The sequence below is a fragment of the Pinus tabuliformis genome, chromosome 6 (assembly GCF_031772625.1).
Source record: "Pinus tabuliformis cultivar Carrire ecotype Pingquan chromosome 6, CPIR1, whole genome shotgun sequence".
Lineage (NCBI taxonomy): Eukaryota > Viridiplantae > Streptophyta > Pinopsida > Pinales > Pinaceae > Pinus > Pinus tabuliformis.
In genome coordinates, this window is record NC_142292.1 from 130,244,328 (window position 1) to 130,260,385 (window position 16,058).

Below are 16,058 nucleotides of genomic sequence, written 5' to 3' on the forward strand. Positions count from 1 at the left end.
TTGATATTTTTTATTTCTGATAATAGAATTATTGAGCAGTAAGTTCTCGATCAAACCTGCTTCTACAGGCATTTTGCAATAGAAAGATAGTTCAGATTTTTAACTCATGTTGCTTGGCAAAATTTGCATATGTCTTCCAAGAACTACACCATGGAATGCCACCAGTTCGAGGAAAGTTTTACCAAAAGATGAGGTAACACAAGAATATGAGATGTCCTACAACACCCATCACTACCATTGCTTTTGGGCCAAAGCAATTCAAGTTGGGGGTACTGTTACAATACTTGAGGATGATCAGCTTCAACATTAGTTATTGGTATTCATTACTCAAAAGACAAAAATATTAGTCTTATGGTGGGAATCAATAAAAAAGGAAGTCAGAAAATCTAACAAGGCTAATTAGCTTAATTATTTCAATAAGTACAGAGGAAAGTGGGAGTTTACAAAAATGGCTAGTCAGTTAGTGTCAGTAGTTTAATTTTAAAAACTGGGAGTTTTTATGATGAGTAGCCTTTTAGGCATTATAATGGCAGGCTTTATGGGAAAAATGCTATTGCAAGTAGTCTAGAATTGACTATTTAGGCCAAGACCAGTGTTCATACTGCCTTGGATTTACCTTGAATTGGTGTCCACACCTCATTGGGATAGTTTTTGATTGTATTGCTAAGGAGTTTTCACCAATTTAGTTCTGTTACTAAAAATACTGTGACCTTTTGTTATAAAGAGGCTTTTTGTTATTATAAAGGCAGGATTTTCGGGAGCTGTTTCAATTAATCTGGAAGACACTATTTATGCCAAGAATAGTGTTCATTGTTTCATACTACCTTTGATTTGCCCTTAGTTGGCATCGACAACATCTTAGGATAGTTTCAGATTGTATATACTGAGGAGTTTTTAGCAATCAAATGTTGTTACTAGCCACCAGTGTTGTTTTTCCTTCTGCCGTTAGTACTATAATATGCTATTAAGGCCAATACTTTTTCTAGATGTTTAAATTTTCCGTAAAAGAAGAAAATTCCAAAAGTATCAGATTCCATATTTTGGAACACTATAGTTTTTCGAAAGTGTCAATATCATAAAAAATTCCAAAACATGCACACTACTAAAATGGTTATCAATGGTTCAGTCTTTTCTATGTATTATGTTTCTCTTTCCTTTTTCCATATTCCTTCACCGTTGGTTGGGTGACCTCTGAACTTTTGGTGGTACAGTTCAAGACATTTAGGGAAGGAGAGACTTCTTCGACTAAGCAACTAGATAATTTCATTTAACAAAGTCAAAATAATTACACTTTTGCTTTTTACTGCAGATATTGCTGCATTGGTTTTGGGTTAGATGATAAATAGTGTTGAATGTAGGTCTATGCTAGGCTATGTAAATTTGGACAATGTTATTTTATAACTATTGATTGCTAGACTATAAGTGGGTTTGAAACTTATTATTTCAAAACATTGGCCAATTTAATCTATCGGAATACATGTGTCTCAAGCAAATCCTTTAACAGGAAGATACATTTGTCTTGCTTATAGGAAATTAGTGTAATTTCGTTTTGCTAATGTGATGAGTTCCTAACTGGGATTCTTAAGTTGATCTCTTCCATCTTTCTAACTCTTTGTTCTTTTAACATTGATAACCTTCACATGTAAGCAGGAAAACAACAAGACCTCTAATTTGTGTCTTGATTAATAAACTTTCTTTTAGCCAGATAATTCATTTAAAAAAACAGTCTTACTCTTTGGGCAGATGTGTGATAAATTTATGATAAGATGGTTGAACCTTCCTTCCTTTATAGGTTTCTAATGAAGATAGGTGAGAAAATCTGACCTAGGTTGGATAACTGCAAGCGGCAATGTTTTTCGCATGCTTGTGATGGTAAATCATTTTGCCAACTATGTGAGAAATTTAGGATAAGCTGATTTTTATGAGTTAACAAACTTGCCAATGAAGGCAGGGGGGAAATATGACCTAGGTTGGATCATTGTAAAAGCACGATGTTGTTAGCATTGTTGTGATGGTAAATCATTGTGCCATCACAACAACATAGTTTCTATGCATTTAGCCTATTTACTGTTATACTGCTTGGCCCAGTGCATTGCAAAACTTACATTTGTTGTCCAACATAATGTACTTATTCCTTGAGGGATCATGTTTCACCCGTACTTCTTTTGATGTAGTTGGGCATGATAAAATGTTTTAATAAAGTAGATATCATTCACCTAAATATTTCAAAAGAATCAGTCTATGTTTAGAGTCTAGAGTCATGCACTTCAAATTTGATCACCTTGTATCAAGTTTCAAATTTATTCGAAATTTCAATTGTAGAATGTTTGATACTTGCAGTACTTTAAATAACTACAAGTACTCTGGTCGTTATACACATGGTATGTGTTTGGACTGCATTCTTGTTGGTTTTTCTGGCCATTCTGGGTGCATGCTCAATTATCAACATGCTTACCAGGGTAGCTGGAGAACTTTTTTGGATGCTCATTGCCATGTTGTTCATGCAGCAGGATATCTGGGTATAGTTTTGGGTGCATTAGAAAATGATCATTATGCATGATTCACTTTCCATATAAGCTTACATTAATGAGTTCCTCTTATCAAATTTCAGATTTAGCTACATATATTTGGTTACCTTGGAAACAATTAACTTTTTCTTTTCCTGCATTTGAAACATACATGAGCACTTTGTTAAAGCAGGGCATGATACTATGGTCACCCTTTCGTAGATATTCTAATTTTTATTTAAGAATCCCTTTGTAGAGGAAAAACTAGTGCAAGATTTTGAGGAAGTGGAGTGGTCACATGGGAGATTTAGCATAAAAGACCATCGCGATGGATGTGATTTCTTGGAGCAATATTGACATTTCCTAACCTATGACACACTGAGCATGAGTAAGATTTTCTTTGATTTAAAAAGACTAGGTCCTTACTGTCATGATAAATCCACAAGCATAATATTTGAAATACAAAGAAGTCAAGCCAAAATAGAGTTGTGATCTGGGAAAACTTTTGGGATGAAATCCAAGGTGGAGAGGAGAAAAGTGACTGGATGATTGAGAAATAATAGTGTTTTTTGAAGATTCTTCGGCGAAAATCACATAGAGAAACTTTTGTCGACGCGAAAATCACATACTGTTATTAAGAATAAATTCCTTATAAACATAGTAAACAAACCTTTCATCACTGATCAATAGCCAACGAACAAATCACATAGCATATCAATATCTCTCCAGAAACAAAGATCTGAGAAGGTGTTTGGAAGGATCAGACAACACCATAATGTATTAATGATAATCACAAAACCATGAACCAGTTACTTTTCTCAAAATACATTTGTCCATGTATATGGAATATATTACATTTGTCCATAAATTTGTCTCCCATACAAAAAACCGTAATCGTTGCATGTTGGGGAAAAATAAAACATTAATAGGTTCTTCTTTAGTGAAAGAACCATGCTATGATAGACCCAAGAAAAATGATAAGAACAACCCATTCACACAATGGGGATCTATATTGATGGTGATCAATGATTTCTGTTGTAGTGGATGGTGATTCTATGTCATATTTGACATCTACATGTGTGCTTAAAAATGCTCTGGACATTATATCAGTGGACATCTTTTCAGTATTTGCAAAGCGATTGATGGTAAAAAGTTGAAATTGACAACTCCAATTTATTGCTTCCTTATGAAGAGGTTTCAAATTGTCCTTCCCAACCTGATAGATGCCTTTCATCTGATTACATATAAACTCCGATTTGGTGATGACATCATGTTGTTTTGCCTCTTTTAGCCCTTCAACAAAGGCAATGTAATATGCCTCATTGTTTGTCGTCATTCCAGGCACTTCTCACTTTCCATGAAATAAATGATTTGTTGCCATATTGTAAAGGATGAATTTAACAACTGCTTGACCTGGATTTGGAAAGAAGGACACTTCAATGCATAAATGCCACTTTTGCACCATTTTTTACACTTCAAAAACCTGAAAAATAAGATAACAATAAATTCATGTTAAACAAGTAGACAATTATCTATTTCCTAATACTCAACATGTTTTTCAACCATATATAATTCAAAAAAGCAAATAATTTTTTTCACAAATTCAATGTAAGACCGACTGACAAATTTTGTTGGAGTACCAGAACCAAATTGAATGCTTTCGATATTGTTAGATATAAGTATCCCTATGACTGTTCCAATGTAATATTCCCTACTAGTGGTTATAAGGTGGAGCTGGAAATTCAATTTCAGAGCTTGCAAGTATAATTTTCAAAACAGTAAGATTTCTTAAGTGCACCAATCTTAAAAAGTTCCTGCGTGCTAAGAAAGATAAATTAGTGTGATATATGTTGTCTGATGATGTTATGGTGTATATAGTGCAATTTAAAATAGCCTCACAACACCTTTTGATTATTTGAGTATTTTCACTGATTTACAATTCTTTCTTTGCAACATTCTAACTAAAGTTGAAATTAATGTTCGAGAAAAATGGGAGAGTCCTAAAGAAGTACATAAATTGGTTGCACCATAATGTATCCTAGCAATAGGTTACCATGAGTACCTTTGCTTTCATGTTGGTATTGATTTGAGAACTAGAGAATGGAAAAGTGAGGGGCTGTCTGCTCCTACCATAGTCTAGAAAATGAATTTGTCTAGCTTTTTTACTGTTACTCCAAATAAGCATATATAGAAGAAACCCCTTGCTTGTTCAAGTGAGGAAAGGCCCAAAATTATGCATGCTTTGCACACGGTTGTTCTTTTTTGCTGTTTATCCCTCTCCTCTAGTTTCCTTTGAGCTTTTATTAGTTGATACAATCTCTCATCATAGTTTCCAATTGGTGTTGTTGAAAGTAAACAAATAAAAGCGTAGGTTTCTCACCCTTATGTTACAGTCCAACGTATAATTTTCTTTAGTGAAAAAATCTCCTCAAAGTAAGGATAAAATAGGCAGCTTTTAAAGACAATAGAAGGCTATTTCTAACTCTATACATATTCTTTTCCATTACCTTTTCTTACTGTTTCTATAAAGTACAAAATCATCAACTCAAGCTTTCACTGTCTTCATTTAGGAAAAACATAATTTCATCTTATTAAATTCATATCCATTCCACTAGTGTGTTGCCATATATACATGAAACATGTGCAAATCTTTAAAAAAATTCCTTTTTTTTTCATTGATCCACAACAATATCATTTTGCATTCAAATCTAATCAAGACAGATCTCAAAATATATTGAACAGTGGTGTCCTTGAATTCTATTTTAGAGGTGAGAAAAGGATGAAAATGTTAGAGATGATGGCACATTCCATACTAGTTATATTCCTGTAGATGGCTACCAAGTGAATTGTGTAGGTTTTGATATTAACGTTAAATATTCTTTAATGTTTTTATTTCCAATAGGTATTTCAGACGTGACAATCCATATTGTTTACAATGTGTTTTGAAACCTATTCCCACAAACATGACCTCACCATTTAATTAATCTTTGTACCTAAGGAACTCCTCACCATGACCATTCTGGGCATACCCCAAAATCATGGCAGTCCACGACACCACATTCCTTTCCGACATATTGTCAAACACTCTGTTTTCTTACTCCATACTTCCACACTTGGCATACATGTCAAGAAGTGCACTCCCCTCAAATATACAAGACTCAAATCCAGTTCTAACAATATGGGCATGTAGTTGCTTACCTCCTCTATCTTCAATACCAACACAAACACCAAGAGCACTAGTGAAACTGATCCGGTCTAGCCTCATCCCTGCCCTCAAAATTCATCGTAGATCTGGTGTTTGAGCGATTTGGCACACCAAACATTGAAATTTATGATGAACCTTTAGATATTTATTACTTGACTAATCATTGCTAGTTTCAAATGGTGTCAAATCACATACATCTTCGATCCATATTGAAAAAGGATAAAAGTTATAATATATATTTTACAGAGATATTCCTTTTATATGATTGTATAAATAGGGATCTTTAGGCAGATCTAGTTTATATATGTTGTATTAAACAATAAATTAATTTCCCACAAAATATTTTAGTATGGTATTAGTTTCTCATACTGTGAAAATGCAATAGTATTCCCACAAATTTTATGCATAATTAGTAGATGGACATATTCAGGGATTTCTTATTCTTTCCCTTGTCTTTTTCCATTTTGGAAGTACTTTAAGAAACATGTCCAGATGGGCTGCACTGCAAGAAATGGACTTCCTTAGGCTAAGGTGTCTGAAGGGTGCTTACTCAATCAAAATCACGCTAGGCTTCTACTAGGTCTCTATATTTTGAGGCTCATCCATTTGAGTGCCATTAAAGATTGAGGCTAAAGCATAACATTTGTTCCAGTTTTGACATTAAAGATTGTATTTACAAAGAAAAAGCAGAGTCTTCCACCAAAAGATGCAATATCAATGAAATTGCTTTGGAGTGTTATAGAAATGGGAGAATCAATCCAGTCAACTGAGAAGATTGACCACTATAAACGTTCAATGACAAGTTTGATCTTTATAAGCTAGTGCTACAAAATCTCAGAGAAATTTTCCATTGAAGCCACCAAATGCCCTCAACACTTCCAACCAACTTGCTGTAGAGTTTGGTTGCTCAAGGTGGTTTTCCTGCTACAAAACACCTTGGTAGAGTAATTTTTTTTTGATCTGATCACAATCACCACCATTGTCCTTGATTCTTGGTCCATGTCTACTACTTACGGATCAGGTGAAGGTTGTTGTCTCTCCAAAATGAAAAGCCAGATGTTTATTGCTATTGAAAAAACTGTTGTGCAAGATAAAGGTTTTTCAATTATACTCCTAGGTCTTTGGAATCCCCTTTAGTCAGTGGTTTGCATATCATCTGAAAAACTTCTAAATGGATAGGAACCAACCATATAGTATATGATATTGATTTATCACATTAGCTTAACAACTAAGTGCTTCATAAGTGACTAGAAGGGGACTTATGGCATGTCCTTGATGTTCATTCATCCAACTTTCCGAAGGGAATCCATGTGATAACATTGTCTCAACAACCACTAAATCTCTACACAAGACTGCTTGAAATACAAAAGTATCTGTCAAATCCTGCAGGCTTGAATCCTCCTTAACAGAAGTGTATATGCTAAACTCAGATGTATCATTGATCCTAGGAACATCAACTACCCCAACTACCCCACAAGTAGTATTCATCAATGCCTGATCAGTGACTGAACTTGTTGCCAATAAAATCTATTGAAGCTCACCATTAACAACGTTTTAATTGGAACCCAAAAATTGACCCTCATGTTACTTGCTTCACTCTCTATATAGTAATCTGATTTCTTGAAATCAACTTTTACATCAATAGAAGTTTCACTTCTAACTTGAAGACACTACTCAGGTTCTCTAGCACCCTACTTATCAGGCTCTTCACATTTTAACTCACTGACCCTCAGCCAATTTTGATTCTCGGCTTCTTCTTCCATGATAGGAGTCATTATATATGTGTAGGCCTTCTGTAGCAATCTATACAACATCAAGGCCGAAAGACGAGCTTGATATTTAACAATGTCAATATCTCTTTCATCCACAAACTCGCAACGATCAACAAAATGAGAAGCTTTATCAGGTATATGTTGTTGGGTCCCTATAATACTAGTGATTACCCCATTACTGTTGTAGTCGTATCCCTTATTAATATTGTTGTGCTCGTATTGTCCCCATATTGTTATTACTGTGCCCCTTAGAATCCCTCTATTGTTATTTTTGTGGATTTATATTATTATTGTTAGGTCGGTTGGGTTATATTGTGACTCCTTATACTCCTATATATAGAAAGGAGGTTTTGTCATTTGAATCATCCAAGAATTTCTCATTTATGTAATGTAAAGGAGGTTGCCCCCTCGAAGAGGCTGAATTCTAAGGCGTGGATCTCTCTTTTCTATCTTTTTGTGAGCTGGTTTCGTAACATTTGGTATCAGAGCTTTGGATTCTAGGGTTTCGCTGCTCCAAAAAGGTCATCGTGGAATTTTCGCTATAAATTTTTTTCTGCGATGTTTCAGAAGCTAAAACAAAAACCAATTTGAGAAGAAATCACGCTGAATCTGGGGTCCAAATTTCAGAGCTTTTCGCGCTATATTTGCATGATGTGAGGAAGTTGGTCTTTTTTTAGACTCCTGAATTACATTCCAAACAGGTGACCTGGGGAAAATCATCATAACTTTCTCTCTGAGAATCGGATTGAAATTTCGTAAGAAGGTACAGAAATAGGACAGACTGTAGTTTCTTTTATATCTTTTTCAGATCCAAAGGTCGAAACAGTGACTTGTGGCACGTCGTACAAGTTCGCTCTACTGAAATAGTCTATAATCAGGTCATCTTGGGAGATTGTGCATAACTCTTCCTTGGAGAATCCAACTTGGATCAGACTAGTGGCATTGGATAGAGGACACAGAGGGCTACTACGAGTCACAATTTCAGAATTGGATGATCCGAAATTGCAGAGATACATCAAATTCAATATCAAGCTTCTACAAAGTGAAAAAAGGTGTGTAGTTTTTTTTAAATTTTTGCATAAGCTTGGTTTAAAAAATTAGTTTCAATCGGTAATTGATGCCCCGAGGAAGTAAAATGCAAACACCTAGTAAGAAACCTAAAAGTTCTAGCATGACTTATGAAGAAGAGGAAGAAATGCAACATGATATATCAAAATTACGAGACCAAGTGTAACAAGTTTCACTTGCACAAAAAGAAACATAATCTAAGATGGATGGTTTAAGGAGAGATGTAGAAGCTAAGATTGATGGTTTAAAGAAAGGTGTAGAAGCTAAGATGGATTGTTTAAAGAAAGGCTTAGAAGCTAAGATGGATGGCATGGAAGCTAAGATGAATGGCATGGACGCTAAAATTGATTGCATGGATGATAAGATGGGAGAATTGAAGATAAATATGAATAAGTTGCTATAAGAAATGGTCACTAATGGTGAAAGGGTAGTAAAGGAAACTCACGATGAGAACAAAAGAAATGTTAATCATGATTCCATACACTTAATGTTGGATCGAAGACCCACCATATTCCAAAAATAGATATGAGGAAGTTTGATGGCAAGGATCCTGCAACATGGATATTACAGATGGAGCAATTTTTTGATCTCAATAATGTGCAAAACACACAAAAGGTACGTATTGCAACTTTATATTTGGAACCAAATCAAGTTGTATGGTATCAATGACTTTGCTGTCGTAAAAAAAATTATCACTTGGGCAATATGGAAGAATTGACAGCACATTATGAGGATACAAAAAGCAACACTTTTTTTAGCCAATTGATAAGTCTCAAACAAAAGGGTTCAATAATGGAGCACATTGAGGAGTTCCAAAAATTGAACATAAGGGTAAAAAATATTCCAGAGGAACATAGGATTGATGTGTTCATAGGGACTCTAAAGGATAATATCCAACACGATGTTCACCTTTGGGAAAATAAGCCATTCAGGTTAGCAAGAAAAATGGAAAGCAAAATTATGGCAACCAGGAAGCGTACCACTCACAACTATAAAGATGGAAGTGTTGTTGCCCCTAGTCTTCCACAACCTATAAGGTTGACACCACAACAATTGGAAGAAAAAAGAGCAAAAGGGCTTTGTTACAGTTGTGATAGCAAATACACTAAAGGTAATAAGTGTGCTGAGAAGAAATTATTCTACATAGATTGTGAAGAGGAAGAAGAAAAGGAGCAAGAAAGGTCAAAAGAAGAGGATATACTCGCAGAACAAAGCCTAGATAAAGAAGAAATGAATCCGACCATATCTTGTAATGCATTGGCAGGAATTACCACTCCTCAAACCATCAAGATAGAAGGACAAATCAAGAAGAAAAAGGTAATAGTGTTGATTGATTTAGGAAGTACCCACAATTTTATTCATTGTAAGGTAGCAAAAGAATTGAATTGCTTCTTATATCCAGCACTAGAGTGTCAAGTGATGGTTGCAAATGGAGGAATAATAAATTGCTCTGGAAAGCGCCATAATATCAAGCTATCCATGGGAGAATATGTATTGACTAGCCCAATGCTTTCCATTCCAATGGGAGGTGCTGATGTTGTACTAGGAGTCCAATGGCTACAATCCTTGGGTACAATAGCTTTTAAATTTCAAGAACTTTTCATGAAATTTTCTGTGGAAGGAAAGGAATTTGAATTAAGGGGTATTGTAGGGAAACCGGGAAAGGTAATCAGCTCTAACAGTATGACAAAGCTTCTAAAAAAGGAACAAAGTGGGGTAATTGCACAATTATGTTCACTAGATGTTTCCACATTGGAATCATCTATTTCTCCAGATCTCCAAAAAGTCTTGGACAATCATTCCAAGGTATTTGAGACTCCCAAAGGTCTCCCACCTATTCGTGATCATGATCATGCTATTCATCTGATTCCAGGAAGTGTTCCTCCAAACATCAGGCCGTACAGATATCCTTATGCCCAAAAGAGTGAAATTGAACGTATGGTTGCAGAAATGCTAGAGGCTGGTATAATTCAACCAAGTCAAAGTTCTTTCTTTGCTCCAGTAGTATTGGTGCACAAGAAGGATGGATCATGGCGCATGTGTCCGGATTATAGGGAGCTCAACAAGCTCACTATTAAAGATAAGTTTCCCATTCCAGTCATTGATGAATTACTGGATGAATTGCATGGATCAATTTACTTCACCAAGTTGGATCTTCGTTCAGGATATCATCAAATTAGAATGAAGACTAAAGACATTCCGAAAATAGCATTTAGAACTCATGAGGGTCATTATGAATTTTTGGTCATGCCTTTTGGCCTTACCAATGCACCTTCAACATTTCAAGGTTTGATGAATTCCATTTTCAAACCATTCCTTAGAAAATTTGTGTTAGTATTTTTTGATGATATACTAATCTATAGCAAGTCTTGGAAGGATCATGTTCAACATGTTGACAGGGTGCTACAATTATTGGAGGAGAAACAATTATATGCAAAAAGATCCAAATGTTTCTTTGGAGTACAAGAGGTGGAATATCTGGGTCATATTGTATCTCATGAAGGAGTTAAGGTAGACCCTAGCAAAATTAAAGCCATTAAGGAATGGACAATCCCCACATCCATAAAGCATCTACGAGGATTTCTCGGGTTGACAGGGTATTATCGCAAGTTTGTTAAGAATTATGGGAGAATAGCAGCACCTCTAACAACATTATTGAAGAAAGATGCATTTTCATCGACTCGAGAAGCAACAAAGGCCTTCGAGCATCTTAAAGAGGCAATGTGCCAAGCACCAGTCTTAGCTACACCAGAATTCACAAAAACATTTATTATGGAATGTGATGCTTCAGGAAATCGAATTGGTGCTGTTTTAATGCAAGATGAAAGACCCATTGCTTTCGAAAGTCGTCCAATCAAGGGAAAGTTTTTAAGAAAAGCTATTTATGAGAAGGAAATGTTGGCAATACTCCATGCACTTAAGAAATGGCGACCCTACCTAATGGGAACACACTTCAAGGTAAAATTGGATCATGATAGCCTTAAATACTTTTTAGAACAAAGATTGTCCTCTAAAGAGCAACAAAAGTTGGTCACAAAGATGTTGGGTTATGACTTTGAAATCATCTATAAAAAAGGGAAGCAAAATGTGGTGGCAGATGCACTCTCAAGAAAGGATGAGGATTTGGAAGCATTGTTGTGTGACATTTCTATTATCCAACTAGATTGGATAAACGAAGCAAGGGAGGAATGGAAGAATGACGAAGAAGTGTGGGCACTTATTTGAAAGTTACAACAAGACTCCAGTACGTCTGATACATTTAGCTAGAAAAATGATTTGTTATGGTACAAAGATCACTTATACCTCTGTAAGAATTCCGAACTAAAACAAAAGATTCTTATGGAATTGCACACTTCTCCCTTAGGAGGGCACTTAGGATTTTTAAAAACTTACCACAAGGTTAAGAAGGAATTTTTTTGGGAGGGCCTTAAATCAGATATTCAAAAGTTTGTGGAAGAATTTTTGGTTTGCCAACAAAATAAAGTTGAAACAATTAAGACACCGGGTCTATTACACCCTTTATCCATTCCAAGCCAACGTTGGGAGGAGGTTTCAATGGATTCTATCATAGGTTTACCCAAGTCGAAGGGAAAGAGTGTCATCATGGTGGTAGTTGACATACTTACCAAGTATGCACACTTTTATGCATTATCACATCCATGTAAAGCTAGTATAGTTTCTACTACATTTATGGAAACAATTCAAAAGCTACATGGAAACCCAAAGATTATTGTAAGTGACAGAGATCCCATTTTCACTGGAAATATTTGGACAGAATTATTTTCTTGTCTTGGTACTCAGTTAGCTCATAGCTCATGTTATCATCCTCAATCTGATGGGAAAACTGAGATAGCAAACAAATGTTTGGAAGGATATCTTGGTTTCTTTGTATCTGATAAACAGACACAATGGGTCAAATGGTTGCCTCTAGCTGAATGGTGGTATAACACTTCCTTCCATACAACAACAAAAATGACCCCATTTATGGCACTTTAGGGATATCAGCCACCATCCATCACATCATATTTAGGAGAAAATTCTAAGGTTCAAGCAGTGGAACATCACATCGAACATCAAAAACATGTCCTCCAACTCTTAAAGGATAACCTCGTGTTGGCACAGAATAGAATGAAACAACAGGGAGATCAACATCACATCAAAAGAAGTTTTGATGTAGGTGATTGGGTATTCCTGCGGCTACAACCATATAAGCAAATGTCCCTCAAGCAAGCTAAGAAGGATAATAAGTTATCACCAAAGTATTATGGTCCATACAAGGTGTTGCAAAAGATTGGTACTATGGCATACAAATTGGAGCTTCCTGCAGCTTCTCGATTGCACCCAGTTTTCCATGTTTCATGTTTAAAGAAGGTTATAGGCGACAAGCTCCCAGTTCAAACAATATTTCCAGAACTTGATGAGGAAGGAAAAATTATATTGGAACCAGAAGCAGTCACAGAAACAAGAACTCGACAGTTACAAAATCGATCAATTTCGGAGTATCTTATCAAGTGGAAGAACTTATCCGCTGAAGATTCCACATGGGAGGATGATAATTTTATACAGAAGCACCCAAAACTACTGAAGCGTTGAGGACAACACTTTTTTGAAGGAGAGGGGCATGTGGGGTCCCTATAATACTAGTGATTACCCCATTACTATTGTAGTTGTATCCCTTATAATATTGTTGTGCCCCTATTGTCCCCATATTGTTATTACTGTGCCCCATAGAATCCATCTATTGTAATTTTTTTGGCTTTATATTATTATTGTTAGGTCGGCTGGGTTATATTGTGACTCCTTATACTCCTATATATAGAAATGAGGTTTTGTCATTTGAATCATCCTAGAATTGCTCATTTATGTAATGTAAAGGAGGTTGCCCCCTAGAAGAGGCTGAATTCTAAGGCATGGATCTCTCTTTTCTATCTTTTTGTGAGCTGGTTTCATAACATATGCCTTAGGCAAATCAAAAGATGTGCATGTTCGACATCTGCCCTTGTGCAACCTCTTCTCAAACCAATAAGAGTGTAATAATCAATTGTAAAAGGACTTGATAGCCTTTTCTTCATAGTAAGAATCTTAGAATTCAAAAATTGAAGGTTTCCATGGATATCCCTAAAATTCAGTTTTTTAGGCTTCCAAGCAATTTTGCCAGAACTTGCTTTTTAACTCAGAGTTCAAAAAAGTTGGATTTTGAAATTTCATTCCTTGCATTGAATTAAATTTGATTTTTACCATTTTACACTGTACAGATGGATGACCTTTATTTACCATCATGCTCTATTGTTTTTTTGTTTCTTTCTCTTCATCAATTATGAGGTTGAGTTGAGCAAATTTGATGTACAAACAAATATCTAGACATATATTTATTAATATTTTTGCTAGGGGTGTGATAAGTATGGGAAGCCTGGTGTCTACTACTGCAACAAGTCAAGGTGTGTCTACCACTGAGTAGACTTAGAAGGTAGTGAAGGTAGTGTGTTTAGGAGGCTTGGATTGAGTCCATTGGATTTTGCATTCTAATCATACTTGGGGAAATGCAAATGGACACCGAGAATGAGGAGGCTGTGAAGTTCTTCAATGGAGAAGAAAAGGGGGAAACTGGTTATGGGGCAAATGGGAAGAAGAGATCTATGGAGAAGAAGGGGGATTCATCTGTTAAAAGAAATAGCTGGTTTGAGTCGACACTGTCATCATTCAAAGAGGAAAGTTATTTCATATTAGATCTGAAGGAATCAGAGAAGAAGGCCTTGCAAGACTTAAAATTGAGGATTGAGGCTGCCATTAAATCGAATGAGTTCCTTTTGGAAGGACTTGGTGCTAATGGTGATCATAATGCAGCAGTAGTAGGAAATTATGTAGTGAAGGATGACAGACCCACCAAGCCAATCAATGGAGTAGTCTAAAAGAGTAAGACCCTGTTCCTCGATGATACATGCACACAACTAAAAAGGGCAGAAAAAAAGAACTAGATGAATGAACCTGCCTCCATTTGTCGCCTGGTGATGGGGAGCTTGGATTGTTGCCTGTCTGCCACCTGGTTATGAGCCAATGGAGGTGAGCTGCAGAGCGCAGGGATGGAGTTTCTGCACCGAATCAAATTGGTGAGGGGAGCTGTAGAGGGCGCGGATTATTACCTTTCTGTTTCCAGGTGATGAGTCAATGGAGGTGAGCTATAGAGTGCGGGGATGGTGTTTCTGTGCCGAGTCAAATTGGTGAGGGGAGCTGCAGAGCATGTGAACTAGACCAAATTCAAAAGGAAAGGAGAATGGAGTAAAATGGAGTGGCAAGAATCCGATGAAATCCTGGAAATATGTCAGAGGAGATCCCATCACCAATTAATGTGGAACGGTGGAGCGGGGTGGCAGAGATGGCAAAGGGTGGTGGAGGCCAAAGGAATTACCGATGGCCAGAGCTGGACATTTTTTTGGGCAGGGATGGAAACTAGGCAATTCCTCTACGTTGTTAGACTACCCCATTGTGAAATACATCGAATGGCGGTGCTATGAACATGCCAGTCCCTAGATCTCGGTGCAATGGATTGTGACATCACGCGATCCATTGTCCCTCAAATCTCGCTGCCCAAGAAATTTAGTCAAATTCGACTATAGGTTGGTTTTCGAGAGTGCAGTTGTGTTTTTGTCACAGGTGAAATGGGAAAGGAAAGGACGCGATTCAGAACGTGGAGGTGTTATGTGATTGTGGGGGGGCTCTATGTGAGCGGACCTTGGAGATGTTCGTTGAGGAGTTCTGTGACCGTGAAAATGGAGGGACAAGAGCTCTGTGAGCGTCGAGGTGTTCCAGAATGTGTAGGTGTTCTGTGATTATGGGGGAGCTCTGTGTAAGCGGAGGAGCTTGAGACCTTGGAGAAGTTCGTTGAGGAGCTCTGCAACCCTGAACGTGGAGGGACAAGAGCTCTGTGAGTGTGGAGGTGTTCTGTGATTATTGGGGACCTCTATGTAAGTGGAGGAGCTCGAGACCTTTGAGAAACTCATTGGTGGAGTTTTTGTGACTGGAGAGAAGGTCTGTAAATGTGGAGGAGTTCTACAAACTTGGAGGGGCAATACTACTTTGAGTCATCGTCGGTGTTAAACAGGCAGAAAGTTAAAGGTGGTCATATTGGACCAGTGCGAGTGGGTGATAGTGTTCGAGATGCTTCGTGTGTTGTTTCAAATGATTGGAAGTTTCTAGGATTCAACTTATTTTTAGGTATTTGGAGCTCTCTACTTCGGATCGTGGTCGACTTTCTCCTTTCCATCTCGGGAAAGAAATTCATGGTGGTGGGAAACTACAAATATGCCCTTAACGAGACTTTGAAAATTATCCTTCTACTATGTTTTGTTGTATACATCTTCTTCACAATGTATGTAGACCATTTTAAGCCCATGAAATAGGTGGCAATGCAGGGGTGGAGGAAAATCCTTTTTAGAATCTCTCTAGTGGAAGATATTGAGGCTGGTACACAACTGGAGCAGAATAATTTGACTTTCCTATGGCATAAGT